At 42.1% G+C, this 12,493-nt stretch overlaps 1 protein-coding gene across 1 annotated transcript in view; it reads right to left on the minus strand.

Moving 5' to 3' along the window:
- GXYLT2 (glucoside xylosyltransferase 2) overlaps nucleotides 1-12,493 on the minus strand; it is a 96,195-nt gene that overhangs the window by 27,884 nt on the left and 55,818 nt on the right. The window lies entirely within an intron of this gene.

Below are 12,493 nucleotides of genomic sequence, written 5' to 3' on the forward strand. Positions count from 1 at the left end.
AAGTAGGGGAGATTTATGATCTAATATCCAATTTTAAATCTCACACTGGAGCACTGGGCCTACAGTATGGAAAACTGGAGTTCAAATCCGGCCTCAGACACTTACCAGCTGTGTGACCCTGGGCAAGTCACTAAACCCTATTTGCCTCAGCTTCCCCATCATTAAAATGAGCTGGAGAAGGAAACTACAAACCACTCCAATATCTTTGCCAGGAAAACCCCAAATGGGGTCACAAAAAGAAGGACACAATTGAAAATGGCTGGACAACAAAAAATACAAAGACAAAATGAAGAATGGTCCTTGCCTTTACAGATCTTAATTCTATTAGAGGGATTCGACCTGTAAATAGATGATAGTCTAAGGACTATGGGAATCAAGAAAGGCTCCAAGGAGAAAAGAAGAGGGAATAGGGAAGAGAGGAGGAGACACAGAAATCAGATGAGAGACAGAAACAAAAGGAAAGCAGAAAGAAAGGAGTTGATAGATCCAAGGGGAGAGGGGAATATAGAGGGTTTTTCCTTTCCTTTGTAACCAAGTATTTAACACAGTGGCTGGAATATAGTTGTCATTTGTGAGGGAGGGCTGTGCAAAGTCACCAACCTCACTCTCTCCTCCAGAGCCATCTGAGTTCAGTGGGAAAGAGATTATATCTATATCTGTAATTTATATCTATCCACCTATCTATCTATCTACCTGTCTGTACATCAATATCAAAACGAATGAAGATAGCCCCGGATGTTTAAGGCAATAGGGGTTAAATGATTTGCCCAGGATCACACAAAGAGTAAGTGTCTGAGGTGAAATTTGAACACAGCTAGTAAATGTAATAAAGGGTCAGTGCTCTATCCACTGCACCACCTAGCTCCCCTGGCTAGAATATAATAATCCCTTAAATGCTCCATGATTGATGAGATCAAAGGCACAAGTAGAGAGGTTGGCCTGGGTGAAAGAAGGACCTCCGTTCATAAGAGACTGGACAATAGGAGATAATGTTGAGGGGTTTTGAGGTATACATTAGGGGACTGGTGAAGTTTGTGACAAATGGCCTCTTATGGCAGTGAGGTAAGAATCAAGGCTGTTGAGAGGGAGGTAGGAGAGAATTGGTGTGGAAGGCTTGGGAAAATCTGGAACAGTCTTTGTGGGGAGTATATTAGAGTTAATAAGGAAGAACAAAAGGATTGCCTTGCTGTAGTGAGGGCCCACTTGGGATTAGATTTCTGTACTTGACCTTAGTCCATAGGCCAAGAAGTGATATTAAATAGCAAGGTGATACAATCAACAAGAGTCTGTGACTCCCTGGAGCCTTGTTCTGAGCAAATGAATAGCAACACAGAAGGCTGACAGTGAGAATAAACACTTTTTCTTCCTCTTCCTCTTTTCCCCCACCCCCCTTTCTCCTTCTCCTTTTATAGCAGTCAATATTTGATTGAAAGTCCAAAACATAAAGAATTGTAAAAGGTGTTTATCCCCTCAGTCCTTTTCGATTCAATAGATTTTTATTAAGGGCAAAGTGTTGTACTACAAGGGGTACAAAGCAACATAAGTTAATGGCCACACCTTTCAGGGACTTGTAATCTATTTGGGGGAAAAGACATATCTAAGTGAAAAATTAAAACAGGAGATTTGAATTGCAGCTCAAAAAATAGCTGTCATATGAATTGCACAGACAATAACTGCCACAGTCGAAGAGAGGGACAGATCACTTTTATGATGTTTAGAGGAAGACACGCATAAAAAGTTTATGAATTTCTAAGGGAGCCAGAACCACAGCGAGAGAATGCTAAACATTTAATCATATTTCTATCTGATCAACAGAGAAAAGGCTGAAACATAAGCCTTCTTACTACTATTCTATCTTCATCCTGGGGACGTGGTAGGCACTTAAAAAAAAATCTTGACTTCAGATCATCCAACCCATCCCTTTCCATTTAGATTAGGTAGAGCTTTGGGAACAGGGCATTCTGTTAACAGAACTTCCTGACTCATTCATCCACAGATGCATTAATTAGCTCCTGTTGACAACCATCCTCTAGCCAGGCATTTCCAACTGCCTACTAGACACCTCCACTTAGGTGTTCTGGTGCTACTGGGAACACGATGTTTGAAACAAAACTTGTCATCTTTCTTCCAAAATAAGATCGCTCCACGCCCACCTCCTTCTTCTGACTTCCCCTTTCTGTCAACAGTACCAGTTGACTTAGTCATCCCCTGCTTGGAACCCAAAATTCATCCTTCCCTCATTTGCCCTATCCAATTAGTTACCCTTTTTTACTTCCATACAATTCCAGAAATCCCCTCTGGGGCCAGGGGATTAGAAAAAAAATGCCCCTAGTCCCCCGGGGAGTTAATTCCTTCTGCATTAGCCCCCACCTGGGCAGCTGTGCTGGGACAATCCATCCTTCTCTTTCCTCCAAGTGACTCCATTTCCAATGGGTTTTCTGTCCAAAACATTCCTCCTTGGCCAAACCACCTGCATAAACGCTGTCTATCGGAAGGTGAGCTCCTTGAGGATGGAATTGTCTTGCTTTTTCTATGACTGTCCGACAAACAGCATGGCGCTTGCATAGCGAGGCCTTAACAAACGCTCATTCATTTATTCATTGCTGCTCTGGGCTTAACAGACAAGTCAGTACAAACATTTTCCCTGAAAAAGTAGTACATGTAAAAAAAATTTAAAAAAGAAAAAAAAAAAAAGAAAAAGTAGTACATGAAATGTCCTTCGGACTAGAGAGATCCTACCACTTTTCTTTCCATTTGAAGGGCAATGTTAACTGATGGGGGAGTGGTACAGTTGTAAGAGGACAGGAAAAAGGCTGAAAGTCTGGTTAAATTACAAACCTGTCCCTTGTTCATTTGGGGCAGTGTTTGAGAACTCAAACCAGCTAGTAAGTGTCAAATGTCTGAGGCTGGATTTGAACTCAGGTCCTCCTGAATCCAGTGCTCTATCTTCTGCGCCACCTAGCTGCCCCATTCCTGATCCTTCTTAATGCTAGTGCCCTCTCCCTGATTATTTCCAATTTATGCTGTCTATAGCTTCCTTGTACATAATTGTTTGCACCCATAAGACTATAAGGTCCTTGAGAGCAGGGATTGTTTTTTTTTTAAACTTTTTATCGCCAAAGTTTAGCACAGTACCTGGTATATAGTGGGCTTTAATAAACATTAATTGATTGGTTGAATGACTGTTAGGGATTAGGAAGTGTAACGATTGGAATGACGCCACCTGCTGGAGACTTACTGTAGAAGAGTTCTGCCCATGAAGCGAAGGTCTTTGAGGGCAAGACCAGGAGTCAGGAAGTGACGCGGGCTAGTGGGAGGAGGAAGGAAGAGACTGGCGCTCAGTCTCGGGCTCTTTCCTCTGGACTCTGGTGGAGAAGGGAGCTAGAAATGTGCTCTCCCTTTAATAGATAGGAATCTAGGCCTTTCTCTCTCTCTTTACCAAATTCTTATTCTCCTTAATAAATGCTTAAAAGTCTAACTCTTGCTAAAGCTTATAATTTATTGGCGACCACTCCTTAGATATTTTAGACAGTTTAGCTAGAATTTTAGTCCTTAACAGAAGGAAGGAAGGAGAGAAAGAAAGGAAGAGAAAGAAAGGAAAGAGAGAGAGAGAAGGAAAGAAGGAAGGAAAGAGCCAGAAGCAGTCCCTGCCCTCACGGAGTTGTCTATTAGACAACAAGGAAAGAAGTAAAGACATTTACAGTCACTGGAATTAGACACCATTATCTCATTTGCCAAATAGAGACCATATGAAGATCAAATAAAGAATTATCCAATGATCTTAAAAGAAGGAAAAAAAAAACTTTGTCATGATAACTAAATTTACTGAGAACTGATTTCCCATCCAGTCCCCCCCTTTCCCAGACAAATGACTTACCTTGGGCTAACCAATCTTTTTCAATTCCAGACTCTAGATCAATTTATGGGCCTTCCCCCAAGCAAAATAATCCCTGCCTTACTCTTTGGATTTTGTGTTATGATGTAAAAAGGGTCCACCTACATTAAGTTGTTTCTATTTAGAGTTAGTAGTGTCTATACTTAACTCAGGAGGAGTTTTATTGTTTCTTTAGTTAAAGGTTCATTTACATTAATTAGTTGTACATGACTGGAGCAATCTTTTGGTTCCTTTCTGTTGCTACCCCATAAAAACCCTGTCCTTTGTTCCCATCTTTGGGTATTCCTAGCTTCGTTGTGATACCAGGAGTAAAGACCTTATTTCTCCTGTATTGTTTCCTTAATTTCCAGGTTAACAGTAAGTTATACAATTTACAGCAAAACATCTGGACACAATATAGCAGAGTCAAACATGGCCAGCAGTTCAAGGAAGGCTGAATTCTAAAGCTTAGTTGTAGAAAATGAGTGAAGTCTCCTTTCTAATAGTGACAGAGATTCCAGGAAGATGTTCATCTCCAATATCCTGGGGACAAAAGTTGTCCGAATTGCCTTCAGAACATTGCCAGGCCAATGACCTCGTGTTCTGTGACAGTCTAAGCAATTTCTAGAGAAGAATGTCAGTGGAGTGACTCCTGGGCTTCTCAGTAAGTTACTAAAGGACCTCAGAGGCCAGATATTCCAACTACCTTTTATAATATGAAGAAAATGAGGCCCAGGACCTCCCTGGCTTCCTTTAAGTCCCAAGAGAAACCCCACTTTCTTCAGGAAGCCTTCCCTAACTCCTCTTAATTCCAGTGCTTTCCCTCTCAATTATTTCTTATTTCTCCTAGACATAGCTTGCTTTGTATATATTGGTTTGCATGTTGACTCCCCCATTAGACTGTAAGCTCCTTGAAGGCAGGGACTGTCTTTTGCCTCTTTTTTGTATCCCCAGTGCTTGGTAAGTGAAGTGGGCAGAAATTTGGGGTCAAATTGATCATGAGTCGTCCCAAAAGAATTACAAGACTCAGTGACTCAGTTTCCCAAGTTTTATTACAATACTGTGGGTGACCACAGGGAGAGAACCAGAAAGGTATCTCTCAAATAAGGAGAGGAAAGACAGTTATATTTATAGTATGGATAAAGTGATTATCAGTCTCATTATAATAATCTCCACCTTGGGGAGGTACAGGGGAGGGCCTGTCCTTTTCATTTTAATATTCTCTACCTTGGGGTGTTTCAGGGGAGGGCTTATCCTAATTTGGAATTCCTGGGGTCCTAAGCCAACCCTCAAGGCAGGTACCTACACTGAAAAAGTGTAGGTGTGTTTTGGGAGTTTACACATCATAAGGTGAATCTGGGGACAAATTTGGCCTTTTCTGCACACATCTCTCTTTCTGATTCCCATGGCTAGTTTCAAAATATCTCCATTTTTCATTAGAATTTCTATACCCTTGTCATTTCCTTTATTGTCTTCAGGTCTCCATGGCCTAGGTCCCTCTGTTTCCGTTATGGGTACTGATTTATGTGGGTACAAGAACCTAGCATGTTATCCATTAACTGGGGTCTGACTCCCTTTTTGAGCTAATATCTGAATTAAAACTTGGGTCTTAGGTTTTTTGGTTAACCCTTTTTTTCACCTCCTACATCAGTAAGTACTTAAGAAATATTTATTGAATTGAACTGAATTCCCTAAATGGAAAATTAGCTCAGGTCTAATCATGACACTTGCCTACTCAAGAAAAGTCAATGGTTCCCTACTTCCTCTAGAATGAAAAATACTGAATGGCATTTTAAAAAATGCCTTTTGAGGCAGCTAGGTGGCACAGTAGGTAAAGCACCAGCCCTGGATTCAGGAGGACCTGAGTTTAAATTCTACCTCAGACACTTGACACTTATTAGCTGTGTGACCTTGGGCAAGTCACTTAACCCTCATTGCCCTGGGGGGGGGGGGATGCCTTTCAGAGTCTGATTCCAACCTGTTTTTCCCTACTAACTACCCAGAACTTTCCCTTGCACATTCCATGTTTCCTACAAACCTGCTGACTTTCTGTTTTCCCTATACATAACAAACAGGTCACTTTCCATCTCCCTGCATTGGTGGATGCAACGCCTCTGCCTGGACTCCCTTCTCTTCTGCCTCACCTTTTGGAACCCCTGGCTTCCTTCAAGTGGAACAAGTGTTACCTCCCATACAAGGCCCCTGCTGATTCTCTCAGTCATCAATTCTCTCCTTGCTCCTTGGTATTAATTATGTTGCATCTTATTTTCGAAATATTTTGTATTTCTTTATGTGGCCACATGTTGTTTATCTCCCCCTCCCTGAAATATTCTGGTTTTTGTCATATCCCCAGGGCTTGGCACAAAATAAGAATTAATAAATGCTTATTGAATTATGTTGAGTTGAATCAAATTCAGCCATGTGACCTTATTTAAGCTCTCTGGGTTTCACTCTGTAAAAATTCGGGGGCTGGACTACAACATTTTTGGGGGGTCTTCCAGCTCTTAAATGTCTGGTCCCAGTCAGGGCTTAAAGGCACACCCTCCTAAGTGGGGAAGGCATCCCTCACATACTCCCAAATTTATTCATTCAATAAACATTTATTAAGCACTTACTATGTGCCAGGCTCTGGGCTTATCTCTGAGGATAAGAAAAAAAGGCAAAAGACATTCCCTGCCCCCACAGAATTTAGAACCTAATTAGATTAAATGCACAAACACTTCTAAGAAGCTTTATACCACCTAGTCTAGGGATAAGAGGGAAAGACATTCCCTGGGCCCTCAAGAAAGTTACAACCTAATTGGATTAGAAGTACAAAACACTTTCAAGAGGATTTCTCATTCTTCTGAAGTCAACTAAAATAAAAGCTATCCCAGAGTTTGGCTCATAAGGGCATTGATCATTTGGATAAAGTATATTTTTTTGGCCCAAGGCCACTAACATAAAGCAGAGGGGCAGCTAGGTGGTACAGTGGATAGAGCACTGGCCCTGGAGTCAGGAGAACCTGAGTTCAAATCTGACCTTTGGACACTTAATGCTTACTAGCTGTGTGACCCTGGGCAAGTCACTTAACCCCAATTGCCTCACCAAAAACAAAAAAAAAACCCCAAAAAACAAAAAAAACATAAAGCAGAGGCTATAGAACTAAAACTTTCAAAAATGAGACTGAAAAAAAGGGGTTCTTGGTAAATAGATCTTTCTGAAAGAGAAAACGTGTGTGTGTGTGTGTGTGTGTGTGTGTGTGTGTGTGTATACACATACTGATCCCGATACCAAATAAGAGCTAGGAACTCCCTTACCAGATGTGAGTAAAAAAAAAAGGGAAGGAAAATTCATTAGCTTCACATGTGATGGATAATAACTTGTATCTCAAAATTCTAATTGTTTTCATTTTCTCAGAGCATTGTCTTGCATGCAAATAAAGAGTTCTCTTTGCCAGGTGCATTCTTTTACCCTAGGTGATAAGAGGAACCTGGATTACTGAGAAAGTAGGAACTTTTCGCCTCCCACACACTGCACAGATCCCATTTATAACACCCCAGAGAAGGACTCTGGCAGAGCTCCGTCTGAAGACCCCCAGAAAAAAGGGCCTCCCTGCCCTGGGGCAACTCATTCTATTTTCCGCTTAGGCTCTGAAATGGTTAAGAATGTTTCCTTATATTAACCCAAAATCTATCTTCTCGTCCTCGTCCTGCCCTCCAGGGCCAAGGAGAGAAAGGTTAATTCTCTTCAACTTGACAACCCATTAAATGTCTGGATGCAGCTCTCATGCCCCCACCCCTTATCTAAACTAAACATTCTTAGTTCCCACAACGGATCCTCAAGTGGGCACATCTTCCTACAGAACTTGGCTTGAAAGTGTTTTCATTATTAATGACCTTGGGGACATAGGGGATTCCTTCACCAATCAGAGCAAGGCACTCTGAAGTTTCTAGGTTCCTTCACCGAACCAGTCACACCTCCTGTGGACATGCTCTCATTTATTAATGCTTCTTCTAAACTGTGGCACCCCAAACTGGACACAATACTCCAGACATGGTCTGCCCTGAACAAAATAATAATGACAAAAGGGGAAGAGAAGGGAAGGAAAGAGAATAAATGTGTGTATCTATATATACACACATATGTACATATGCATATATGTTATGGGCCCAAGCCACCCCAGAAGTTTTCTGGGGTACATCAAAGAACCTTCTCCTTGAGAAACTAAGTCAAAGGACAGACACACCTGAAAAGATAAGTGGAGCATTATCAGGATTGAGCTAGCTCCAGGACACCCTTCATTCCAGTGTCCCCCACCCCTGGGGAGATAAGATTAGGTGTGGCAGCTGCCTTGGTGGCCGGAGAGAGATGGCTTGAGAGATCCGCAGCCACCCCTCACCCAATTCCCCCAGCCACCACTAGTGGGGGATGGTCCTCCCTCACAAAGGGAACTTTCCACAGTCAGATGATCACCTCCATCAGTCCTCTATAAAAGTATCTGCTGGTCTCCTGCTCGAGGAGATTGGTATCTCAGAGCCACACCTTCTCCCCATGAGAAGAAGTCCAAGGATTTCTCTCTTGGTTTCCCTTCCTCAGCCCCTAAATAAACTATTATCTTATTCTATTGGTTTTGTGTGCAAGAGAGTGTAATTCTTTAAAGAGGAATTCCTAAGGACCCAAACTCCTATCCCAAACCCCCTTCCCTATTTCCCCACAACATATACACAGGTATATATCCACATTTGTGGTTTGATATAAATAAATGAACCATTTTCTTTTTCTTTTTTTTTTGCTTTTTGTGGGGCAATGAGGGTTAAGTGACTTGCCCAAGGTCACACAGCTAGTAAGTGTCAAGTGTCTGAGGCTGGATTTGAACTCAGGTCCTCCTGAATCCAAGGCCACTGCTTTATCCACTGGGCCACCTAGCTGCCTCAATGAACCATTTTCTATGCACCAGGACCTATGCTAAGTGCTTTCACCAAATATTATCTCATTTGATCCTCACGACAACCCTGAGAGGCAGGTGCTGTTATCATCGACATTTTACAACTAAGGAAGCTTAGGCCAACAGAGGTTAAGTGACTTTCCCAGGGCCACATAGCTAGTAAGTGTCTGAAGCCACACTTGAAATCAGGTCTTCCTGACTCCAGGCACCACCATTCTATCCACTGCATCCCTTCTCAGCCAACAATAATAATAGCTAGTATTTATACGGCACTTTAAGGTTTAATTATTATTCCCATTTTACAGATGAAGAAACCCTGGCAGAGGTGAAGTGATCTTCCTGGGGTCACAAAGCTAGTGTGGATGTGATGAAGGAATTGAAGTTCTTCTGATACCCAAGACCACAGTTGTACCCAGCAGAAATCCCATCTCCCATACTATTAATGTAGCCTAAAATCACATTCGTTTTTTAGATGATCACATATCTCTGTTAACTATTATGTGTTTTGGTTCTGGTGAGGCAGTTGGGGTTAAGTGACTTGCCCAAGGTCACACAGCTTGTAAGTGTCTGAGGTGAGATTTTTTTTTTGTGAAGCAGTTGGGGTTAAGTGACTTGCCCAAGGTCACACAGCTAGTAAGTGTTAAGGGTCTGAGAACAGATTTGAATTCAAGTCCTCCTGACTCCAGGGCTGGTGCTCTATCCACTGCGCCACCTAGCTGCCCCCTGTTAACTATTATTGACCACATAATGTCTACTTATCAATAAAATACAGTTAATTTTTTGAATCCCAAAGCTAGGGCTTTACATTTAACCTTAGGAAATATTATCTTGGTTTTTTGTTTTTGTTTTTGTTGTAAGGCTATTGGGGTTAAGTGACTTGCCCAGGGTCACACAGCTAGTAAGTGTTAAGTGTCTGAGGCCGGATTTGAACTCAGGTCCTCCTGACTCCAGGGCCGGTGCTTTATCCACTGCACCACCTAGCTGCCCTGGTTTTTTTTTTTTTTTTTTAAGCTAAAAATAACAGAATTTCAGATGGACTTGGAAGGGGCCCTAGAACAACTGCATGTTTTTTCTTTGCTTCTAAACTGTTTTTTCTGCTTTAAGTGCTGAGGGATTTATTATTCCTTAACACATATGTTCATGGGATTGTTTTTGTGGACAATCATTAAGTTTGTAATAATGTGGGGTTTTTACAATTATTATTTTCAGTTGGTTCAGCACTCTTTGTGGTCATGTGATAAGCATTCCATGCCTATATATTCATCCAATTCTACTCGGCAGAGTTTCTGAGTTCTGAATGCAGACAACGCACAAGTATTTGTGAAGTGCTTATGTGACAGGCACTGAGCTAGGCACTTACTGGGGAGACAAAGAGGCAAAAAGAGGGTTCTTGCCTTCAAGAAGCTTGGCTTCCAATAGAGGAGACAGCATGCAAATAACTATGAAAAAGTAAGTCACATTCAGTGTAAACAGAAGGTAATTTTGGGAAGAAGATGCTTTGGGGAGGGGAGAAAATCTCTTGGTATCTGAACTGAGACTTTAAGGGGGTCAGAAAAGGCAAGAGGCTGAGACAGGGAAGGGGGATGTTCCAGGCACGGAGACATAAGCCGTGAAAAGGCAGAGTCGGAAGATGGAGTGTTGTTCTGGAGGAAAAGCAAGGAGGTCAGTGTAAGAAGAAAAAACACTGATTAAGTTATGAAGAATTTTAATGAATTGTGAAGAGTTTTGTGTTACAAATGTCTTCTTAAGTTATGAAGAGTTTTTTGTTTGTTTTTTTTTAGTGAGGCAATTGGGGTTAAGTGACTTGCCCAGGGTCACACAGCCAGCAAGTGTTAAGTATCTGAGGCCAGATTTGAACTCAGGTACTCCTGACTCCAGGGCCGGTACTCTATCCACTGCACCACCTAGCTGCCCCAGTTATGAAGAGTTTTAAATGTCAAATTAAGGAGTTTATATTTGATCTTGGAGATAATAGGGAACCACTGAAGTTTAATGAGTAAGGGGAATACATGAATTGGAGGAGGGAGATCAGAGTGAGGGAGACCTACCTAAAGGCTATTGAAGTTGTTTGTCTTTTGTCCTTGAAGAGGACCATGACATTGGGAAGTGATGTCATGACTTTCAGTAAATTAGATTTAAGTGAGGGAGGACTGTGCAAAGTCACCAACCTGACTGTCTTCTCCAGAACCATCTGAGTCCAGTGGCAAGATATACATCAGGATGACTTGAGATAGCTCTGGATGTTTAAAGCAATTGTGGTTAAGTGGCTTGCTCAGGGTCACACAGTTAATTAAGTGACTGAGGTGAGATTTGAACTTAGGTCCTCCCAACTTCAGGGCCAGTGCTCTATCCACTGCACCACCTTGCTGCCCCTACTCCAGTAGTCCAGGAGGGAGGTGATAGGGCCTGCACCAGGATGAAAGCTATGTGTATGGAACTGTTTTTTTTCTACTATTTTTTTTTAATCCTAAATGAGAGGGGGCGGCTAGGTGGCACAGTGGATAAAGCACCAGCCCTGGATTCAGGAGTACCTGAGTTCAAATCCGGCCTCAGACACTTGACACTTACTAGTTGTGTGACCCTGGGCAAGTCACTTAACCCTCATTGCCTCTCAAAATAAATAAATAAAATTTTTAAAAAATCCTAAATGAGGATAGCCACAGTGGCACATGCCTGTAAACTCTGTTACTGGGGATGCTGATGTTGGTGGATCTTTTGAGACTGGATGTTCTGAGCTGCAGAGGGCTATGCTGATTGGGTGTCCGCAATAAGTCCAGCATTAATATTGTGGAAATTTATTTTGATTTGGGGACCCTACCTTTAGGCTGAGATTAGAAAGCCTTAGGCCCTCGGGGTCTCTCCCCCTCCTCCTCAGCTTCAGCTGAGTGAAAAAGCCCCGTGGGCTATACAAGACGCCAGGTCAGACAGCTGGGGGGGGGGGGAAAGAAGCCCCCAGCTCCGACCTGAGCAGAGCTATCTGAAGGATCCCGGATGGCCTGTGCTGAGGCATAAGGCTGGGAGCACGGCGCCCCCCCCCCCAAGGCTGACTAGAAAAAGGAGACTAGGAGGGGGACAGATGAGGAGAGAGGCTGACTAGAGGGGAGCGGGGACAAGGATGGAGGAGAGTTCCTTTCAGAAAAGGAGAGCCGGGTCTGACAAGGTTACAGGCCTTAATACAAACCAGGGAAAGTATAACAGGCCCTTATTGTATTCAAGAAGTTCAAAGCGCAGCAGGTGGGAAAGAGATGCAGTGGAAAGAGACCGCAGGAAAGCAGTCAGGTTGTACACTTTATTTCCCTGTATTCCTAATTTGAAATAGTATCTCATAAATAAACTCTGCTTTGATTATTTAGTTAAGAGCCTTCTTAATCTTTAGTCTATCAGTTTGGGAGCAGTGTGGTGGAACTTTATAAACAGCCCACATTAAATTAACGAAGTCAGATAGCCAAATAGTCAACAGTCCCAGATTAGTACCCCAATCAGATCAGTCCCCCCAAAATTGGGCTAGTCATCAAAAATATTTTACGTTTGAATGGCGACCACGAAGGGACTTACGGCCCAATGATAATTTTTCTAAATTTATCATTTTCATATAATCATAATTTTTCATAAATCCAATTATATATAATTTTTCCAGGTTAGTTATAGTTATTAATAATTAATTTTGTACAATATGAATGCTAGAGAGACCA

This window comes from Dromiciops gliroides, chromosome 1 (genome assembly GCF_019393635.1).
Source record: "Dromiciops gliroides isolate mDroGli1 chromosome 1, mDroGli1.pri, whole genome shotgun sequence".
Taxonomy (NCBI): domain Eukaryota; kingdom Metazoa; phylum Chordata; class Mammalia; order Microbiotheria; family Microbiotheriidae; genus Dromiciops; species Dromiciops gliroides.